Source organism: Mobula hypostoma, chromosome X2 (assembly GCF_963921235.1).
Source record: "Mobula hypostoma chromosome X2, sMobHyp1.1, whole genome shotgun sequence".
Classification (NCBI taxonomy): Eukaryota; Metazoa; Chordata; class Chondrichthyes; order Myliobatiformes; family Myliobatidae; genus Mobula; species Mobula hypostoma.
In genome coordinates this window covers 6,883,659-6,904,557 of record NC_086129.1, presented here as the reverse complement: position 1 = coordinate 6,904,557, position 20,899 = coordinate 6,883,659, and the positions used below count along the sequence as shown (strand labels likewise).

General features: G+C 47.9%; 1 protein-coding gene and 1 pseudogene across 2 annotated transcripts in view; one reads left to right on the top strand and one right to left on the bottom strand.

The window, feature by feature from the left end:
- LOC134340926 (oocyte zinc finger protein XlCOF6-like) overlaps positions 1–20,899 on the top strand; it is a 408,299-nt gene that overhangs the window by 150,518 nt on the left and 236,882 nt on the right. The gene's annotated exons all lie outside the window — the stretch shown is intronic.
- On the bottom strand, positions 16,583–19,081 carry LOC134340936 (probable G-protein coupled receptor 139; annotated as a pseudogene).

The following is a 20,899-nucleotide window of genomic DNA, read 5'->3' as shown; positions in this document are numbered from 1 at the left end:
TATCATCCACTCACTCATGAGGTTGGTAGGCAAACTGTAGAGGGTCCAAGGTAAGTCAGGACCAGCCTCTCCATTACCTTCATCACATGAGGGCATTTGGACTGGAGTCATTAAGTCCGGATGGAGTCACCGTATTGGGTAAAGGAACCAAGCAGGAACTCTTCCCCAGCACCGGTATCTTTTCCTGACTCAGACTCAGATTGTAATGGTGCTGCAAAATCCCGGAGAACAGGATCGTACAGGCCTTCAGTACCCTGGGGCTGATACCGACAGGGTCAGCAGATGTAGTCTCTCCGTCTGTCTCCTACACTGACCCGCAGTCACTGTCAGACGGTCAGCAGATGTAGTCTCTCCCCCTGTCTCCTACCCAGACCTGCAGTCACTGTCAGACGGGCTGGCAGATGTAGTCTCTCCTCCTGTCTCCTACCCTGACCTGCAGTCACTGTCAGACGGGCCGGCAGACGGAGTCTCTCCCCCTGTCTCCTACCCTGACCTGCAGTCACTGTCAGGCGGGTCAGCAGATGTAGTCTCTCCCCCTGTCTCCTACCCTGACCTACAGTCACTGTCAGACGGGACAGCAGATGTAGTCTCTCCCCCTGTCTCCTACCCTGACCTGCAGTCACTGTCAGACGGGACAGCAGATGTAGTCTCTCCCCCTGTCTCCTACCCTGACCTACAGTCACTGTCAGACGGGACAGCAGATGTAGTCTCTCCCCCTGTCTCCTACCCTGACCTGCAGTCACTGTCAGACGGGACAGCAGATGTAGTCTCTCCCCCTGTCTCCTACCCTGACCTACAGTCACTGTCAGACGGGACAGCAGATGTAGTCTCTCCCCCTGTCTCCTACCCTGACCTGCAGTCACTGTCAGACGGGACAGCAGATGTAGTCTCTCCCCCTGTCTCCTACCCTGACCTACAGTCACTGTCAGACGGGACAGCAGATGTAGTCTCTCCCCTCTCCCCCTGACCTACAGTCTCCTACCCTGACCTACAGTCACTGTCAGACGGGACAGCAGATGTAGCTCTCCCCCCTCTGACCTACAGTCACTGTCAGACGGGACAGCAGATGTAGTCTCTCCCCCTGTCTCCTACCCTGACCTCAGTCACTGTCAGACGGGACAGCAGATGTAGTCTCTCCCCCTGTCTCCTACCCTGACCTACAGTCACTGTCAGACGGGACAGCAGATGTAGTCTCTCCCCCTGTCTCCTACCCTGACCTACAGTCACTGTCAGACGGGACAGCAGATGTAGTCTCTCCCCCTGTCTCCTACCCTGACCTACAGTCACTGTCAGACGGGACAGCAGATGTAGTCTCTCCCCCTGTCTCCTACCCTGACCTACAGTCACTGTCAGACGGGACAGCAGATGTAGTCTCTCCCCCTGTCTCCTACCCTGACCTACAGTCACTGTCAGACGGGACAGCAGATGTAGTCTCTCCCCCTGTCTCCTACCCTGACCTACAGTCACTGTCAGACGGGACAGCAGATGTAGTCTCTCCCCCTGTCTCCTACCCTGACCTACAGTCACTGTCAGACGGGACAGCAGATGTAGTCTCTCCCCCTGTCTCCTACCCTGACCTACAGTCACTGTCAGACGGGTCTCCTACAGCAGACTGTCAGACGGGACAGCAGATGTAGTCTCTCCCCTGTCTCCTACCTGACCTCTGTCCCAGCTGTCTCCTACCCTGACCTACAGTCACTGTCAGACGGGACAGCAGATGTAGTCTCTCCCCGTCTCCTACCTGACCCAGTCACTGTCAGAGGGACAGCGGATCTCCCTGACCTACAGTGGACAGCAGATGTAGTCTCTCCCCCTGTCTCCTACCCTGACAGTCCTGTCAGACGGGAGCAGATGTAGTCTCTCCCCCTGTCTCCTACCCTGACCTACAGTCACTGTCAGACGGGACAGCAGATGTAGTCTCTCCCCCTGTCTCCTACCCTGACCTACAGTCACTGTCAGACGGGACAGCAGATGTAGTCTCTCCCCCTGTCTCCTACCCTGACCTACAGTCACTGTCAGACGGGACAGCAGATGTAGTCTCTCCCCCTGTCTCCTACCCTGACCTACAGTCACTGTCAGACGGGACAGCAGATGTAGTCTCTCCCCCTGTCTCCTACCCTGACCTACAGTCACTGTCAGACGGGACAGCAGATGTAGTCTCTCCCCCTGTCTCCTACCCTGACCTGCAGTCACTGTCAGACGGGACAGCAGATGTAGTCTCTCCCCCTGTCTCCTACCCTGACCTACAGTCACTGTCAGACGGGACAGCAGATGTAGTCTCTCCCCCTGTCTCCTACCCTGACCTGCAGTCACTGTCAGACGGGACAGCAGATGTAGTCTCTCCCCCTGTCTCCTACCCTGACCTGCAGTCACTGTCAGACGGGACAGCAGATGTAGTCTCTCCCCCTGTCTCCTACCCTGACCTACAGTCGCTGTCAGACGGGACGGCAGATGTAGTCTCCCCCCCTGTCTCCTACCCTGACCTACAGTCACTGTCAGACGGGACAGCAGATGTAGTCACTCCCCCTGTCTCCTACCCTGACCTACAGTCACTGTCAGACGGGACAGCAGATGTAGTCTCTCCCCCTGTCTCCTACCCTGACCTACAGTCACTGTCAGACGGGACAGCAGATGTAGTCTCTCCCCCTGTCTCCTACCCTGACCTACAGTCACTGTCAGACGGGACAGCAGATGTAGTCTCTCCCCCTGTCTCCTACACTGACCTACAGTCACTGTCAGACGGGACAGCAGATGTAGTCTCTCCCCCTGTCTCCTACCCTGACCTGCAGTCACTGTCAGACGGGACAGCAGATGTAGTCTCTCCCCCTGTCTCCTACCCTGACCTGCAGTCACTGTCAGATGGGACAGCAGATGTAGTCTCTCCCCCTGTCTCCTACACTGACCTGCAGTCACTGTCAGATGGGACAGCAGATGTAGTCTCTCCCCCTGTCTCCTACCCTGACCTACAGTCGCTGTCAGACGGGACGGCAGATGTAGTCTCTCCCCCTGTCTCCTACCCTGACCTACAGTCACTGTCAGACGGGACAGCAGATGTAGTCTCTCCCCCTGTCTCCTACCCTGACCTACAGTCACTGTCAGACGGGACAGCAGATGTAGTCTCTCCCCCTGTCTCCTACCCTGACCTACAGTCACTGTCAGACGGGACAGCAGATGTAGTCTCTCCCCCTGTCTCCTACCCTGACCCGCTGTCGCTGTCAGACGGGACAGCAGATGTAGTCTCTCCCCCTGTCTCCTACCCTGACCTACAGTCACTGTCAGACGGACAGCAGATGTAGTCTCTCCCCCTGTCTCCTACCCTGACCTGCAGTCACTGTCAGACGGGACAGCAGATGTAGTCTCTCCCCCTGTCTCCTACCCTGACCTGCAGTCACTGTCAGATGGGACAGCAGATGTAGTCTCTCCCCCTGTCTCCTACCCTGACCTGCAGTCACTGTCAGATGGGACAGCAGATGTAGTCTCTCCCCCTGTCTCCTACCCTGACCTACAGTCACTGTCAGACGGGCTGGCAGATGTAGTCTCTCCCCCTGTCTCCTACCCTGACCTGCAGTCACTGTCAGACGGGACAGCAGATGTAGTCTCTCCCCCTGTCTCCTACCCTGACCTACAGTCACTGTCAGACGGGACAGCAGATGTAGTCTCTCCCCCTGTCTCCTACCCTGACCTGCAGTCACTGTCAGACGGGCCGGCAGACGGAGTCTCTCCCCCTGTCTCCTACCCTGACCTGCAGTCACTGTCAGACGGGCCGGCAGACGTAGTCTCTCCCCCTGTCTCCTACCCTGACCTGCAGTCACTGTCAGACAGGACAGCAGATGTAGTCTCTCCCCCTGTCTCCTACCCTGACCTGCAGTCACTGTCAGACAGGACAGCAGATGTAGTCTCTCCCCCTGTCTCCTACCCTGACCTACAGTCACTGTCAGAAGGGACAGCAGATGTAGTCTCTCCCCCTGTCTCCTACCCTGACCTGCAGTCACTGTCAGACAGGACAGCAGATGTAGTCTCTCCCCCTGTCTCCTACCCTGACCTACAGTCACTGTCAGACGGGTCAGCAGATGTAGTCTCTCCCCCTGTCTCCTACCCTGACCTACAGTCACTGTCAGACGGGTCAGCAGATGTAGTCTCCGAGCAGTCTCTCAAAGCGTTTGCATATTATGGAGGTGAGTGAGACAGGAAGCCAGTCGTTCAGGCATGATTCCTTGGACTTTTAAGGTACAAAGATAATAGTGGATGTTTTAAAGCAGAAGGGGACTCTACAGTGGGAGAGGAAGAGGTTTGAAATGTCTGTAAACTCACCTGGCATTTGTGCCGCGCACATCTTGTGTACTCGCCCTGGGATGTGGGATTTAGATAGCGCTGAATTTGTTGAGTGTGTCCAGAAAAGTTTCTCAAAGTAATATGTGCACGGCCCAACGAGAGAAGGGGCTGCAAGGAACCTGGTGTTGGGTAACGAGCCTGGCCACGTGGTTGTCTTTTCAGTGGGTTGTCAGATGGGGAACAGTGACCAGAACTCCTTAACTTACAGGATAGTTATTCAGAAGGATAGGTATGTTCCTTGTGGGAGAGACTTCGACAAGAACTATGAAGCTTAAACTGGGAACACCTATTCTCTGGCAGGTTCACATTAAACATGCGCGGCATGAATTTCACACTAAAGACGAATTGCACAGAGTACGGGAAAGAAATGTTCTTGTTAAGCATGAATAGTGGGGGTGGATAGATTAGAGAACATTGGATATCCAATGGAGAGGTGATTGATTTTGTCAAGAAGGAACAGGAAATGTATGTAAATATTCAGAGGTTTGGATCGAATGAAGCACACCGGGAGTATAAAGAAGCCGGAAAAGATCTAAAGAAGAGAATGGAGAGACCACAAAACGTCCTTGACAAGGCGGATTAAGGTGACTCCCAAAGCATTATTTCCATCCATCCAGAGTAAGAAGATGTAGCGTGGTGGGTGGGTGGGGGTGCATTTGTTTGGATGCGGTGAATGTGATTGAAGTAATTAATGAGTAATTTCTCTTCAAACTTTACCACTGAAAATGATATGGCGAACCAGGAGATCAATACCGGATGTATAAATACGTCAGGCGTTCAGAGGTCAAGGAGAATGAAGTGTTGGGCTTTCTAATGGGTGTTGAGGTTGATATGTCCCCAGGGTTTGATGGAGCTCAACCAGTTTATTGAAAGGGACAAGCGACAATGATGCTAATCCCTTGATTGGTACCTTCGTGCCCTCTCTAGCCAAAGGCGTGGACCCAGTGGACTGTCGAATGTTGAACCTCTATTTAAAAAGGGAATAAGGGAAAAGCCTTGGACCTATAGACAGGTAAATCATAGTTCAGTTGTAGAGAAATTGCAGGAGAAAAAAATTAGGGAGAAGATACACAACCATTTGGAATCCAATGGCTTAAATAGGGAGATCCAGGGTGCATTTGTGCGTGGCGGGTTTGTACTAGCAGCTTCATAAAATTATTGACCAGGTGAGAAGACGGAATGAAGAGGGTAGGGCCGTGGATGTTGTCTACATGGACTTTTGTGAGGTGTTTGACAAAATCCCACATGGAAGGTTAATCCAGATGCTTAAGATGTATGGGATCGACAGCGGTTTGACTGCTTGGGGTTAGAACTGACATCCACTTAGAAGACAGAGGGTAGTGGTTGAAGGACGCTATTAGTTAGAGCTGGAACACTATTAAAAGCCAGTTCCTCAATGCTGTTGTTAAGCAGATAGTTCTTGGGAACCAACGTCATAGCACTTTGAAAGTGGCTGTATTAATCGAAAAGGTGGTTAAGAAGGCTTATGGAATACTGGTGTTTATTAGTCGAGGTATTGTCTTCAAACGTCAGGAAATTATGCTACAACTTTATAAAACACTGGTGAGGTCACATCTGGAGTATTGCATACAGTTCTGGTCACCCCAGTATAGGAAGGATGTTGAGGTTTTGGGGAGGGTGCAGAAGACATTTACCAGGGTGCTGCCTTGTTTAGAGGACGCCTCAGTCTGGATAAACTTTGGTTCCTTCTTCAGGAGCATTTGAGGCTGGGGGGAGATTCAATGTGACGAAACCCAGCTACTTTGATCTGGTCCACGGCTTTGAATAACCTGATCCAACACCGCCTGGCTTAATTAACAGGGTGTGCGTTGGGAGATATGATAGAGGTTTATAAGAGAGGCAGAGCGGACACAGAGTATCTGTTACCCAGAGTTGAAATGACTAGTACCAGAGGGCATGCATTGAAGATGAGAATGTGTAGGTTCAGGAGGCATGTGAGGTAGGTTATTTTACTCAGAGAGTTGTGGATGCCTGTAATGGTCCTCCCTGGTATGATGCTAGAGGCAAATACATTAGAGGTTTTGAAGAGACGTTTTGGGTAGGTACAGGAATGTAAGGAAGATGGAGGAATATGGACATGGTGTGGGTAGGATTAATATTTGGGTGTTTTCGATTTACTTTTTAGTAGATACCGCATAACATTTCGGGCCGAACAGCCTGTTGTTATTTTGTGCTGCTCAATGTTCCATGTGTCCAGTAAAGCATAAAACTTTTGTTTGTTCCCACCTCCACACCACAAAGTAATAGTTATGTTTTAATTATGCAGGCAATGGGAAAATCATTCCTCTTGTGCATCTTCATTTCATTTCAGGAGATTCAGTGTCTCTCAGCCCTGCCACTTTGATCCGGCCCACGCCTTTGTTAACCAGGTCCAACACTTGCCTTTATTGGTTCTTCCTCCTCCTCACACAATTTATCGGGTTTTTGGGGTGCAGCCAAGGTTAATCGGCGTGTGCTTTTGTTAGTGGAGGGGTATGCTCCCTTCGACCATAGGATTAGGTATGAAGGTAGAATTGGTGTATGTATATGTGGGGCTGGGAGACAAGGATGTGCAGTTTAGTGTGATGAGGTAAGTTCGGCTATAGCGGATAGGGTACTACAGCTACTTTAATCTGGCCCATACCCTTAATTAAGGTGGTCCGATACTATTTGGCTTAATGAATCAAGTATCAGTGAATTTCATGTCAGTTCGAGGGATGGGTTATTTTAGTCCTCTTTACTTGCTCTTATTTAACTATATGCTGAATAGAACGTTCTTAGGCCTAATCATGAGGCTTCATCTCAAAATAATGGACAACTTCCGGACTTTAAATTTACACTGATCTTTAATTTGCATCTTGGCGCCAGGAATCGATAGGGTTAAATTAACAGGATTTACTGGAAATACAATGCCAGTAGACCCTATCTCTCTGATTTTAGTGGTGACTTGCTTTCTCTGGTGTCAGCTTGGGTTTAACGTTCTGGTTCCCTCTCAATTCTTGGCTCTCAGCTTTCATCATTGGCATTTCACGGACCGGGGAAATGAAAAGTGTGTCACTGTTTGGTTAGGTTGTCATTATGCAGAGTGGGAAAAACGTCACTCCTGTGCTAGTGGAACTCGTCACTGCAGACACAGTATCACGCAGCCCTGTCACTTATCTCTGGCACACACCTTCATTAAACAGGTCCTACAATTGCCTTTATTGGAACCCTCCTCCTCCTTACACAAATGTTAAACTTTATTATTATTATGAATATGCTTTTATGATGGAATTACTACTTATGATTGAAATGGGGTGATGCTGCATTGTAGGGATTGAGGGCTGCTCTGTGGGGTGTCCAGCTAAGTGTCTGTGTGGGTGTGATGTGGGCCATTGTTTGGTTAGGGTGAGATTACGCAGGCTGCAGTAAAATCATCCCTCTTGTGCTTCTTGATCTCGCCACTCGAGATTCAGTGTGACACAACCCTGCTACTTGGATCTACTCTTTCATTAACCTGGTCCAACACAACTTGGCTAAATTAATCGGCTGTGCACTGAGACCCGTTATTAGAAATGTTAATGGGACTTCGAGTGTTTCAGGTCTTTAATCATTCGCCCTATCCCAGGTGACTCAGCCAAGGTTGATCAGGCCCAGCCTGTCTACATCCCATGTACCAAGGTAATGAAAGCTGTGTCGTTTCGACGGATCGGATGTTTTAGATCCTTTTATTTGGTTTTGTTTTGGCCACTTGGAGAGTAACGTTATGAGTCTTCCTCTCAAAGTAAGTGAGATGTAACTTCCCTGCTTTTGATTTACACTGACCTTTATTTTACATCTGGGGACAGAGAATTGCATGGATCAAGTTACACACATCAAAGTTGCTGGTGAACGCAGCAGGCCAGGCAGCATCTGTAGGAAGAAGTGCAGTCACGTTTCAGGCCGAGACCCTTCGTCAGGACTAACTGAAGGAAGAGTGAGTAAGGGATTTGAAAGTTGGAGGGGGAGTGGGAGATCCAAAATGATAGGAGAAGACAGGAGGGGGAGGGATGGAGCCGAGAGCTGGACAGGTGATAGGCAAAAGGGGATACGAGAGGATCATGGGACAGGAGGTCCGGGAAAAAAGACAAGGGGGCGGGGACCCAGAGGATGGGCAAGAGGTATATTCAGAGGGACAGAGGGAGAAAAAGGAGAGTGAGAGAAAGAATGTGTGCATAAAAATAAGTAACAGATGGGGTACGAGGGGGAGGTGGGGCCTTAGCGGAAGTTAGAGAAGTCGATGTTCATGCCATCAGGTTGGAGGCTACCCAGACCGAATATAAGGTGTTGTTCCTCCAACCTGAGTGTGGCTTCATCTTTACAGTCGAGGAGGCCGTGGATAGACATGTTAGAATGGGAAGGGGATGTGGAATTAAAATGTGTGGCCACTGGGAGATCCTGCTTTCTCTGGCGGACAGAGCATAGATGTTCAGCAAAGCGGTCTCCCAGTCTGCGTCGGGTCTCGCAAATATATAAAAGGCCACATCGGGAGCACCGGACGCAGTATATCACCCCAGTCGACTCACAGGTGAAGTGTTGCCTCACCTGGAAGGACTGTTTGGGGCCCTGAATGGTGGTAAGGGAGGAAGTGTAAGGGCATGTGTAGCACTTGTTCCGCTTGCACGGATAAGTGCCAGGAGGGAGATCAGTGGGGAGGGATGGGGGGGGGGCGAATGGACAAGGGAGTTGTGTAGTGAGAGATCCCTGCGGAATGCAGAGAGAGGCCGGGAGGGAAAGATGTGCTTAGTGGTGGGATCCCGTTGGAGGTGGCGGAAGTTACGGTGAATCCCGGAGGCTGGTGGGGTGGTAGTTGAGGACCAGGGGAACCCTATTCCTAGTGGGGTGGCGGGAGGATGGAGTGAGAGCAGATGTACGTGAAATGGGGGAGATGCGTTTAAGAGCAGAGTTGATAGTGGAGGAAGGGAAGCCCCTTTCTTTAAAAAAGGATGACATCTCCCTCGTCCTAGAATGAAAAGCCTCATCCTGAGAGCAGATGCGGCGGAGACGGAGGAATTGCGAGAAGGGGATGGCGTTTTTGCAAGAGACAGGGTGAGAAGAGGAATAGTCCAGATAGCTGTGAGAGTCAGTAGGCTTATAGTAGACATCAGTGGATAAGCTGTCTCCAGAGACAGAGACAGAAAGATCTAGAAAGGGGAGGGAGGTGTCGGAAATGGACCAGCTAAACTTGAGGGCAGGGTGAAAGTTGGAGGCAAAGTTAATAAAGTCAACGAGTTCTGCATACGTGCAGGAGCAGCGCCAATGCAGTCGTCGATGTAGCGAAGGAAAAGTGGGGGACAGATACCAGAATAGGCATGGAACATAGATTGTTCCACAAACCCAACAAAAAGGCAGGCATAGCTAGGACCCATACGGGTGCCCATAAGTACACCTTTAGTTTGGAGGAAGTGGGAGGAGCCAAAGGAGAAATTATTAAGAGTAAGGACTAATTCCGCTAGACGGAGCAGAGTGGTGGTAGAGGGGAACTGATTAGGTCTGGAATCCAAAAAGAAGCGTAGAGCTTTGAGACCTTCCTGATGGGGGATGGAAGTATATAAGGACTGGACATCCATGGTGAAAATAAAGCGGTGGGGGCCAGGGAACTTAAAATCATCGAAAAGTTTAGGAGCGTGAGAAGTGTCACGAACATAGGTCGGAAGGGATTGAACAAGGGGTGATAAAACAGTGTCGAGGTCAAGTTAACAGGGTTTCCTGGAGATTCAGTGTCACTGCACCCTGTCACTCTGGGGTTCGTGGAGACCTGCTTTCTCTGCTCCCAGCTTCTGTTTAACTGACTAGTTCCCTGTCTTTTCTTGATATCTCGTCTTTTTCATTGACATTTTGTGAACCAGGAAAATGAACAGTGTGTCACTGTTACGTTAGGTATGTGATTATGCGGGCAGTGGGAAAATCATCCACCTTGTGCTTCTTGATCTCTTCACTCTAGATTCAGTATCACGCAGTCCTGCCACTTTGGTCCAGCCCATAATTAGAGTTTGCTCAGATTAAGATTTATGGGCAAGGATGTGGGAATTTAGAGTTCAGATGATAGTTAGGGTCAGTATGTGGGAGGTTAGAGGTCACAGTGGCGTTTTGAGACATCTTGTGATGGGATTGAAGTCAGGGCAGGGTGTAGGTTCAGGAATGTGGGGTATTAGAGGTCAGATTAGATTAGAGTTTAGGTTTAGAGATGTCGAGTGTTTGAGGTCAAATTAAGCTTTCGGGATATTGGTGTGGAGATTTAGAGGTGAGATTAGGGTCTCGGGTCAGGGATGTGGAGAGCTAGACGTCAGATTGGCGTTTCGGGACATGGTTGTGGTGGGTTAAACATCTCGTTAGAGCATAGGGACAGGGAAGTGCGGTGCGAGAGGTCAGACGAACGCTTAGAGACAGTGATAAGGGGTTTAGAGTTCGGGTTCGGATTTAGGGAAAGGGTTGTCTGGAAGTTAGTATTCAAATGAGAATAAGGGGCAAGGAAAGGCCACATTTACATTTGGGGACAGGGATATGGGGGGCGCGTAGAAGACAGGTTAGGGTTTAGGGACAGGGATGTGGAGTGTCATGGTTCCTATTATGCTTTAGTTTCAGGGATGTCGGGTGTTAGTGATCAGAATAGAGTAGGTTTAGGGGAGAGACCTGTGCGGTGTTAGACATCAGATTACATTAGGAATTAGGGACAGTGATATGGGGCCTTAGATATCAAATTAGGTTTAGGGACAGGGATATGAGAAGTTACAGAGCAGACAAGGTTTCAGTGGCTGGGATGTCATGTTGTGAGAAGACAGATTTAGGTTTGGGGACAGGGGTCTGGGTGTTGGGGATCAGTTTGCGTTTCGGGACAGGCATGTGGGTGAGTTATCGATCGGATGAGAGTAATGGGATAAGGTTGTGTGGAGGGAGAGGTTACAGAATTTCAAGTTCCTGGGTGTCAAGATCTCTGAGGATCTAACCTGGTCCCAACATATCGAGGTAGTTATAAAGACGACAAGACAGCGGCTATACTTCATTAGGAGTTTGAAGAGATTGGGCATGTCAACAAATACGCTCAAAAACGTCTATAGATATACCAGGGAGTGTATTCTGACAGGCCGCATCGCTGTCTGGTGTGTGGAGGGGCTACTGCACAGGACCGAAAGAAGCAGCAGGGATTTAAATCTATTCAGCTCCTTCTTGGGTACTACCTACAAAGGACCCTTGACATATTCATGGAGTGGTGTCTCAGAAAGGCGGCGTGCATTATTAAGGACCTCCAGCACCCAGGGCATGCCCTTTTCTCACGGTTACCATCAGGTAGGAGGTACAGAAGCCTGAACACACTCAGCGAATCAGAAACAGCTTCTCCCCTCTGCCATCCGATTCCTAAATGAACATTGAACCCTTGGACACTACCTCACATTTTTCATATGAAGTATTTCTGTTTTTTGCACGTTTCTAATTTATTGAATATATGTATACTGCAATTGATTTACTTCTTTCTTTATTTTTTTCCCCCTCTTCTATATTAGGTATTGCATTGAACTGCTGCTGCTAAGTTAAACAAATCACGACACATTCTGGTGATAAAAAACCTAGTTCTGATTCTGATCTGGTTTGGGGACAGCTGTGTTGTGGTACTGTATTTAATGTCAGGATTGGGTTTGGGGACTCAGAGTTCAGGTTGTGGTTTACGGTGACGGATGCGGGCTGTTTGAAGTCTGCACTCCCTCTCAATCACACACGCAATCTTTCTCGTTTACCAATCAACCCTTCCCCAACCCCAACGCACGCACCTCACCCAGAAAAACTCTGACGCCTCTTCGTCGCAAGCACTTTCCTATCTCCCTCCGTCCGCTTGTGGTCCAGACCATTGCTGCTCCCGATGTCCGGTCAATCGGACAACCTCCCGGGAATAATAGCTTGGAGAACAGATGGGTGAATGAGAAGATCAGGAAACCGGGCTGGATAGAATGAAGCTGCAGTTGGGTTGCGCTCAGTGCGCGTCTTTATTAGTGAATCGAACCATCGCGGTGATCGGGTGTTTCACCGCGCTGATCACCTGTTCCCTGAATTTCGACTGGGTCACCGCGTAAATAAATGTGTTCGTGCACAAGCTGAAATTCCTCAGCAAAACCCCAAAGCGGTGAAAGATCCATTCAGAATCATTGAATTTGAAACCTTTTCCTTTGACCTGATAATATATGAAATTTACAACGCATCAGATCATTCCAGAGCAAGAATCAGAACAAAGTTATCTCAAAATGGAGGGTTGCAAGCAACCTAAGTTTATCCGGGCTCTCGTGATAGCACATGTCCTGTGAACCAGGCAGCATCCTGGAAAATCTCTTCTGCCCTCTCTGCAAAACCTCAACATCCTCCTTATAGTTGGGGTGTAGTACTCCAGATGTGGCATAATCAGAGTTTCATACAGGTGCAGCATAACCTACTGACTTTTCAACGCAATCCCTCGACTAATAAAAACAAGAATTCCATAAGCTTTCTTAACCACCACATCGACTTGTATAACCACTTTCAACGAGATATACTTTGGATTCCAAGATCTCTGCGCATAGCAACACTGTTAAGGATCTTGCATTTAAGAACGTACTATCTCCTTGCATTTATCGTAGTTAATCCCCACCTGACATTTCTCAGCCCTTATCTGCAACCGATCTACATTGTGTTGTATTCTTTGCCAGTCCTCTACACGGTCGAAAGCTCCACAAATCTTGGTATCATCGGTAAATTTACCCACCCACTCATTTTCTTCTTCTTCGTCCAGGTCATTTATATGCATCACAAACAGCAGAGCTCCCAGCACAGATCCTTAGGGAACATCTCTAATTGCAGGCTGCCGGGCTCCAATAAGAACCTTCAATCACTGCACTTTGTCTGCTGTGTGCAAGGCTATAATTTTATTCAGAGTCCCTTGGGTGCCCGGTGTGGTGGTAGAAGTAAATACATGAGAGGTTACGAAGAGACGCGATGGATAGGCACATGGATGTCAGGAATTTGAGGGATATGATCATGGTGTAGGTAGGAAGGATTAGCATTTGGGTGTTTTGATTTGCTTTTGAGCTGGCTCGGCACAGCATTGTGGGCCGTATGGCCTGTTCCTGACTGTACTCTTCCATGTTCCATGTATCGAGCAAAGTATAAACTATTTTACTGTTCCCACCTGCTCACCACAGTGTAATAGTTATTTTGTGCTTATGCGGGCAGAGGGAAAATCTTCGCTCATGTGCTTGTTGATTTCGTCTCTCGGTATTCAATGTGACTCAACCCTGCCAGTTTGCTCTGGCCCACGGTTAACCACTGCCTTTTTGGGATCTTCCTCGTCCTCACACAAATTTTCAGGTTTATGGTTATGAATATGCTGAGGTGATAGAATTACTCTTTGTCATTGAAGCGGCAGCTGATGTTGGATTGTAGGGAATGAGTGTCGAGCTGTGGGTTAGGGTTTCTGCGGATGTGTAGGAGGGGAGTAGGTGCCAGTTTATGGGTAGGGTTGGGAGCTGGAGATGCAGCCTCCACGTGGGGAGAGAGCGGAATGGATGAGACAGGTGTTAACTGAGGCTGTGGCCAGGGTTAGTCGGGCTGCACTCCGAGTTAGTTGGGTTGTGGGCCATTGGACGTGAGGATTAGGTTTAACGGTAAGGTTGGGGATGTATATGAGAGGTTGTAGAGTTTAGAGTGTGACAAAATGTGGGCCTCTAGCAGATAGGTTGTGAAAAGACTTTAATCTGGCCCACTCCTTTCATTAAAGTAGTCTAACAATAATTGGCTTAATTAACGTGGCGTGCATTGGAACGCGACATCAGTAATGTAAACTGGGGTTTTAGGATAATTCAGGTCTTTAATCACTAGACATCCGCACCAGGGCGACCCAGCAGGGTTGATCAGGTCAGGCTTGTGATATTCCCATGGACAAAGATAATGAAAAACATGTCATCTCGAGTTTAAGGTGTTTCAGACCTCTTAATTTGATTTTCTTTTAACAATTTGGGTAGCAAAATGCTTTGCGACTTAGTTATGCTTCACCTCAAAGTGACGTGTAATTTTCCTGTTTTAAATTTACAAAAATCTTTGTTTTGCATCTGGGCGTGTGGGATCGCCTGTTTTAAATTGACAGGGTTTACTGGGGATTCAGAGTCACTGCACCCTATCAATTCGAGTTTAGTGGTGACTTGTTTTCTTTGGTCCCAACGTTACTCACTGCATCCCTCTCACCTTCTTGTTATCTTGGCTTTTTCACAGACATTTCGTGGACCGGGAAAATGAAGAACATATCACTGTTTGTCTCGGTTGTGAAAATCATTCCTCTTGTGCTTCACTCGAGATTCAGTATCACGCAACCCTACCACTTTTCTCTGGCCCATGCATGAGAGTTAGTTCAGATTAGGATTTGGAGACCATAAGAACATAAAAATATAGGAACAGAAGTATGCTATTTGGTCCCATCGAGTCGGCTCCCCCATTCAATTATTGGGTGGTGCAATTCTTTCAGTTATCCCCACTCCCCTGCCTTCTCCATATACCCTTTGATGCCCTGGCTAATAAAAACTTCTCTATCTCTGCCTTAAATGCACTCAATGACTTGCTCGTGACAACAAATTCCACAGATTTACCACACTCTGACTAAAGTAATTTCGCCGCATCTCTTCTAAATGGACGTCCTACAATCCTGAAGTCGTGCCTTCTTGTCCTGGACTCGCTTACCATGGCAAATAACTTTGCCATATCTAATCTATTCGGGCCTTTTAAAATTTGGAATATTTCTGTGAGACACCTCCTTATTCTCCTGAACTCCAGCGAATACAGGCCAAGAGCTGCCAGTCGTTCCTCATACGATAACCCGTTCATACCTGGAATCATTCTCGGGAATCTTCCCTAAACCCTGTTCAAAGTTTGAATATCAGTTCTAAAGTAAGGAGCTCAAAACTGCACACAATACTCTACGTGTGGTCTGAGGAGTGCCTTGTAGAGCATCAGTATCGCCTTCCTGTTCTTATATTCTACACCTGCAGAAATGAATGCAAACATTGCATTTGCCTTCTTCAGTACCGACTCAACCTGACGGTTAACCTTTAGGGTTTCCTGCACAAGGACTCCAAGTCCCATTGCAACTCTGCATTTTGAGCTCTCCCTCTCCACCTAAATAATAGTCTTCCCGTTTATTTCTTCCACCAAAGCGCATGGCCATACACTTTCCAACATTGTGTTTTATTTGCCACTCCTTTGCCCATTCTCCTAAACTAACTATGTCTCTTAGACAGATGTAAGGTGCGGATCTAAGGTCAGATGTAAGGTGTATCTGCGGATTTAGATTTCAGGTTATGATTTATGGTCAGGAATTTGGAGTGTTTCATGTCTGATTTACGTTTCGGAACGGGGATGTGGCTCATTTAGAGGTCATATTATGCTTAAGGTCATGGATGTGGGGAAGTAGCGGTCAGATTGGCGATTGGTGACATGGTTTTGGTGGGGAGATGCCTGGTTAGGGTTTAGGAAAAGGGAAGAGTGGTGGTGGAAGTCAGATTAGATTAGAGTTTAGGCTCAGAGATGTGGGTTGTTAGAGGTCAGATTAGATTAGAGTTTAGGCTCGGAGATGTAGGGTATTAGAGGTCAGATTACGGTTTGGAGGCAGTGACGAGGGGACTTCGAGTTCAGTTCAGGGTTTATGGAATGGGATGTTTGGAAGTTAGTTATCATATTAGGATAAGGGGCGGAGATGTCGGAAGTTACAGTTCAGATTAGGATTCAGCGTTTGGGATAGGATGTTGTGGGAGGACAGATTTAGGTTTCGTGACAGGGGTTAGCTGTGTTAGAAGTCAGTTTACGTATCGGGGCAGGTTTGTCAAAGAGTTAAGATGAGATTGGGTTTAGTGACAAGCATGCTGAGTTTGATAACTGGCCAACCTCTCCCAACAACACAGGTCACCTTGTCCTGGCAACATCTTCGTAAACCTTCTCTGAACTCTCTCAAACACACACACACACACACACACACACACACACACACACACACACACACACAATCTTTCACGATCTCACAATCTCTCTTTACACAGCCTCCAATCCCAGACGTCTCTCTCTCTTACAGCACTTTCCTACCATTCTGCATGTTCCTGCGATTCAGAGCACTGTTGCTCCCAATGTCCCGGTCAATCAGACCGGGAATATTAAGTTGGAGACGAGACGGTGAATAAGAAGATCCGGAGCCCGGACGGGATACATTGAAGCTGCATCTGGGTTGCGCTCAGTGCGCGCCTTTATTAATCAACTGTAGCACAGAAATGATCGGATATTTCACCGCGCTGAGCACCTGCTCCCTGAATTTCGACTGAGTCACCGCGTAAATAAACGTGTTCGTGCACAAGCTGAAATTCCGCATCAGGACGCCAAACAGATGAAAGATCCATTCAGAATCATTGAAATTGAAACCATTTCCTTTGACCTGATAATATATGAAATTCACGACCAGTGTCATCCACAGGAGGATGAAACTGCCGGAGAGGGTGAAGAGTAAAACCACAGACCTCCTCCTGCTCTCCATCTCCGGGTCACTGCGGTTCTCCCCCTTGCTCTGACCCTTCAGCCCCTTACGGACCCGACTGGCCACTAAAATGTGTCTGACTGTCAGAGCGTTGAGCACCAGTATCGCAACAAAAGGGAGCAAAGGAGTTAAAACAGTCTCCAGCCAAGCCTGTGCTACCCACCCGGGGTCAGTGGTACCTTTGTCTATGCGTTTACAGAACCACGGCGCATTGTCGATGATCACTTTGGGTTCTAAGAGGAAGTATCGGGGAATGTTTTTCAGAAAGAACAGTACACCGGTTGTTGTTAGAACCACAGCCGCAGTTTTCCCGGTGCAATATTTTGTTTTCAGCTTCTGGCAGCAAATGGCGACAAACCGGTCAAAGGTGAAAGTCACGGTGAACCAGACAGAACAGTCTGTGGCTGCGAACCTGAGTACATTGATAACGCTGCACATGGGGGTAATGTTCAAAAAACTGTACTTAAAGTAATTGTTTTTCATTCGGTAGAAAATGACCTCGGTGACAATGGTCAATAGATCGGCCGCTGCCATGGCCACCAGGTAGCGAGTGGTGCAGGTAGAGAGGCCGCACTTTCCCCGGGACAGAATCACAATCGCCACTAAATTCACTGCAGAGAGAGAGACAGAGAGAGAGGGGGAGAAGAGAGAGAGGGAGAGAGAGAGACAGAGAGAGAGGGGGAGAAGAGAGAGAGGGAGAGAGAGAGACAGACAGACAGACAGACAGACAGACAGATAGACAGACAGAGATAGAGAGAGAGATGAGAATAGACACTGGCATTACTGAACAAGTTCTCCGGAAATTAACACGGGATATGTATCGTCTAAAGATCAGGCGTGCGAGAATGTTTAAACGGCTAACATTTGACACGGGTCACGCTATCCTTGAACTGTTTTCCTCACTGTGCCAATCAGACGTTGTGTCACTAATCGTCTGTGCTAAAACCGAGCTGCATGAACGACAGTGATCAGTGCTAACCCAGATTCCATCGCTGATGGAGCCAGTTTCACTGATTTAGCCGTGACTGAGCAGGCCTCGAGAAACTCGGCATCTGGTGGACCTGAGGGATCCGGAGGGAAACAACACACACAAATTACTGGACGAACTCAGCAGCTCAAGTAACAAGCAACACACATCAACGTTGCTGGTGAACGCAGCAGGCCAGGCAGCATCTCTAGGAAGAGGTACAGTCGACGTTTCAGGCCGAGACCCTTCTTCAGGATGAAAAGATGCCCCAACCTACGACGTGTCGCAGAGGGAAAGCCGGGTCTATTTTGTAAACAGAAGCTGATGGCCTCATTAAATAACTAATTCTACAGCGCTCTGCACTTGGATAAAATTGTTCAGCATGTCTGTGGACACAGACTAAGGTGATTAAAAGCAAAAAAAAAAGATTATGAAGACACGCAGTCCTCTTTTATTGTCATTTAGTAATGCATGCATTAAGAAATGATACAATATTTTCTCCGTTGTGATATCACAAAACACAGGACAGACCAAGACTGAAAAAACTAACAAAACACATAATTATAACATTTAGTTACAACGGTGCAACCATACCATAACTTAACCAACGGGCAGTAGAATCCGATTGTCACAGACTCCAAAGGGAAACATAAAACACAGGATCAGGTGTTCAGTCCGATCAATTCCTCAGAAATAGTGAACTTCATAATGTAAATCCCTCCCACTCCCATCTTCGGGGGAAAGTGCCTTTCGCCAGCACGGGTATAAATCTGGACGAATTCCCATCAAAGCCCACCCAGTAGGAGAGTTACACTAGGACTATTCCGGAAAAGGTGTCATTAAGGACATGAAAGAAAAGTCCGAGTCTATCTCTCTGGCAGAGGAGAGACAGACGATTTGATTCGTTTGTCATTAAATATGCAAAATAAGCATTTCAGATTGACAGGATCGATATCCCTGACGGATATTTGTGCAATGGTCATCAAGTTGGAAGCTTGTCAAATGATCACAAACAGTCCGCACCGGTTAACATACAGAAAGACCAAACATGAACTCCACTCACTCACCAGGAACTCCAATGACGGCAATAAACACGTACAAAACTTTCTGCACACTTCTGTAACTATCTAACATTGAGGACATTTTCTCCGTCCAGAGATTCGACCCGCTGTACTACCGGCGATCTCTCGGAATGAAATGCTAAGGCATCATAAGCCTTGGGTTTTTAATACCATTTAGCGACTCCACAGGGGCAGACTTCAACTGATTTAGAAATAAAGACTTTCAAGTTATTTCTAAACCGATTACGTCAGGCATGTGCATTCCCCACAGTGACAGATAGTAATGGATTGTGTGATGTATTCAGGGCTGTAAATTGCGAGTAGCATTCATTCAGCAAAGGGAATATTGTTTTAAATGCTATCAAACCCAGATTATCACCTGTTGATGGTCTCGGTGTGACTTTTGTCCATCAGTTGAAGAATTGGTAAAGCAGATCGACTAAGAGTAAAACGGCCGCTCCACCCTGATTCTGTAGCAAATATGATCGATCATCATCTGAATGCAACCACAAGCACGAAAAATAAAATGCAGATGCTGGAAATCAAATCAACACACACATTTTAATTCTACTTCCCATTCTCATTCCACATGTCAGTCCATGGCCTCCTCTAGTGCCGTGATCAGGCCACACAGGATGGAAGAGCCACACTTTACGTTCCGTCTCGGTTGGCACCAACCTGATGCCACGAACAGTGATAACTAGAACTTCCGTTAATGTTCGTCCCGTCCCCTTCACCATTCCTATACTCCCGTTTCCCCCTCTGGTCTTATCTCCTTACCTCCCTATCAACTCCCTCTGGTTCTCGCCCTTCCCTTTCTGCCATGATCTTCTACCCTCTCTTATTAGATTTTTCTCTCTCCAACGATTTATCTGTTTCACGAAATAACTTCACCCCTGCCCACTCCCGTTGTCACCTATCTCCTACCACATTGTACGCCTTTTTCACTCTCCCGCTTTCCTGCTCTGAATTCTCTCTTTTTTTTAAAGACCTAATCAAGGATTTCGGCCCGAAACCTAGACAATACTCTTTTTCATCGAAGCTACCTGGCCTGCTGAGTTCCTCCGGTACCTTTCTCCACGTTGCTTTGAATGGAAACCCATCCCTCTTTCCTGATTATCATTAACCTTCCTCAGGGTAGCAGAGGTATACCAAACTTTGTCCTGGGTCAAAAACATGTCTCTGTTCATCTTCATTGCAATAAATGTTTGCTCTGAGAAAAGGAACGTCGCTTCCCTCCGTTTGTCTTACATCTACATGGAACAGCGAAAGGTAAAGCCCAGGAACAGACCCTTCGGCCCACACTGTCTGTGCCAACCATGACGTCACATTTAATGGATCCTAACTCACTCTACATGATCGGTCTCCCGACATTTCCTGCCCGTCCATGTGTCAACCCGAACAACAGTGACTGTGGGCATTTGGGTCTCTATTCGTAGATATTTTTAATCATGTGTGTTAATTAGTAGCCCCCAAGAAGGTGTCTGAACCGTCTGAGATGTCGCATCAATAATATGTGCTTCCACTGTAAATATGTACGTCAAAGGCACCATTTGTCAGACACAAGATATTGAAGTAAATTATGTCATTACAGCTTGTGAAATTGTGCTGAATCGCCTACTGTTACCAATGTCCTTCCAATTATAAACTCGTGATGTAGTTTGTGTGTGGAAGTCTCTACCGAGAGGGTCACCGAGAAAATGTCTGTTGAGGTGTTGAATAAGCACTATCACCACCGACCTCAGCATGATCCACCCCGAACCCCACTCCGTGACGTGCAAACTCAGCAGCCTAAACTGCGGTGTGAGCATGTGTTGTTAATATCACACCGTAGAGCCAGAGAACACAACAGTGAGCTGGAGAGGCGGAGAGGAAAGTTCAGTTTTCGATGTTCAGTACATCCCTGTGTGTCTATGTGTTTGCTCCTTTGACTGTATGTGCGCCGATATGTCTGTGTGTTTGTGTGTACGCGCCTGGTGTTTATTCGTGTAA